Below are 2,126 nucleotides of genomic sequence, written 5' to 3'. Positions count from 1 at the left end.
AACCAACCCTCATCCAACAAATCAGTTGTATAACTTAAAACAGAAACAAGAGTTCGTGTTGGAAACTGTTTAAAAAACCACCCACCAGATCATGCTTGAGCAGAAGTCTTGTACGGGGAAGATTTAGCTTAGGGCAATTTAGTGCCAAGATATAGACCCTCTATGGGTTTATAATGGAAATACTGACACAACCTCAACTATAGTGATGCAAATGTGCCCTAAAACACTGTATTTGCTTTTATTAATAAAAGTGGTAGTGTTTACATTTGCAGGTATCTTACACTTCAGCATCATGATGAATACTGAGTAGAATGAGTTACGTTTGGCTGTAAGGTCAGAAGTTTCCAAACAGATGAATGAGACAGAAGTGAAAGTCCTCAATCATGAAAACAAGAAGTTCAAATAAATAAATAAAACAAAACTAGGAAATATGGGTAAGCATTAGGTTGGAATGGTTCAATTAACTGCAAATTATGGCCACTAAATTAGGAGACAGAAGAAAACACAGTTACTTATTAAATAGCAAGCATTAAAGCTTTATGTTTTTGTATTTAAAAAAAAAAAAAAAAGCTGTTAAAAATAAGACTTGCATTTACCAGGCCACCAAACTGCATGGACTAATAAAGAGACTAACAAAGGCAATACTGAGACATTAAGACACACAAACACTTCATACTTGTGCAACTCAACCATATTCAAAACAATTGCCTTTTTCCTCACTTAAGGAAAAAAAAAGCATCCCCTAAACATTTCTGTTCATATAAAGCTATAGGTTTCTTAAAACTGCTGCTGTATTATATAGCTCATTGTTTTACACATCCTTCTCATTATCAGAGGAAGAAGCTTATTTTTTAGATTTTTTAAGTGGAGGTGCTTTGTTTCTCTTAGATGAAAGATTACATTCCTCAGACCACTACAGGTTTTCCCCATTTATAAATGTGGTGTTCACACCAACTCCTCCTAGGCTTAAAAAAATAAGGATTGGCACTAAACGAAAGATTTTGGCTCCTGTAACCAAAATTAAGTTACAATTAACTTAAATTAAGGCTCAGAATGAATTTCCTTTCCACTATGTGTCCCATTTTTACCTAGTGGAAACACCAGCCCTTAACCTGCAGGCACTGGATACATTCTGAAATTGTAGGGGGTTATTTTCAGCCATGTTCTCCTACAGTTCTACAAAGTCCCGGTGGCAATTTCTATACCTGTGAACAGGAAGGATAATTTTGAGAAGATGAGTAGCAACCATAGCTAAATTTTTAGACAATTTAGTGTCTTCTGGAAGATCACTAATAATTCTGAATTCAGAGCCTTCAGGGACACTTAACTCCATCAAGTCCCATGTCTTTACATGAAAATGGGACTAGGTGGTTTTCATTTAAAAGTTTAGCCATAAAAGCAATGGAAACTCCCAATTCTGAACAGTTGCAGTTCTTAGTATTAAAAAGGCATCTGATACCTGAAGCAAATCTAGCTGCACAGACATCACTGACCACAACCTAAATTTAATTTAAACTGGACCTCGACCCAAAGAAAAGAAAGTTAACACAGTCTCTTGGGTGGAGGAAAGCTAGTGTGAAAGGCAAAGAGGCAAGTATTTTGGTGTTTTTGTTTTGTTTCTTTTTTTCTTTTTTTTTCCTTTTAAAGTCATTGCAGTAAGATCCAGATCAGTTTAGGGGTGTGTAAATGAAGGGGGAACAGGGGTGTTTGAGTAATATAAGCTAACACTGTTCTAGATGTGTTATTACAGCTGTAATTTCTGACTCTGTACAAATTGTACACGTAGGTTTAGACACATGAAAAAGTAACACACTCACAGAGACATAAAACACCTAGGTATAAAATATAAAGCAGTGTAGTAGTTACTAAAATTACATGCTCTCTTATTGCTACAGTGATTTTTGCTCTTTTTCTTTTTTACTGTACCACATGTTGTTCTAAGCATATAATTTGCATAAATTATTCAAGTTTAAGAAAAATCCACACATCTTCACTTTAAGCTACTTATATAGTTAATATAAAACAAAAAGGTTCTAAAGTATCTCTTTATTAAAAGAGAAATAAAAATGTCATTTGAAACTGGAATTCAGTGGCCAAATCCAAGGGCAGTGCACACCTTGTCTCTC

Source organism: Merops nubicus, unplaced genomic scaffold (assembly GCF_000691845.1).
Source record: "Merops nubicus isolate BGI_N331 unplaced genomic scaffold, ASM69184v1 scaffold11140, whole genome shotgun sequence".
NCBI classification, from domain to species: Eukaryota; Metazoa; Chordata; class Aves; order Coraciiformes; family Meropidae; genus Merops; species Merops nubicus.
Note: the sequence above shows the minus strand (reverse complement) of the source record.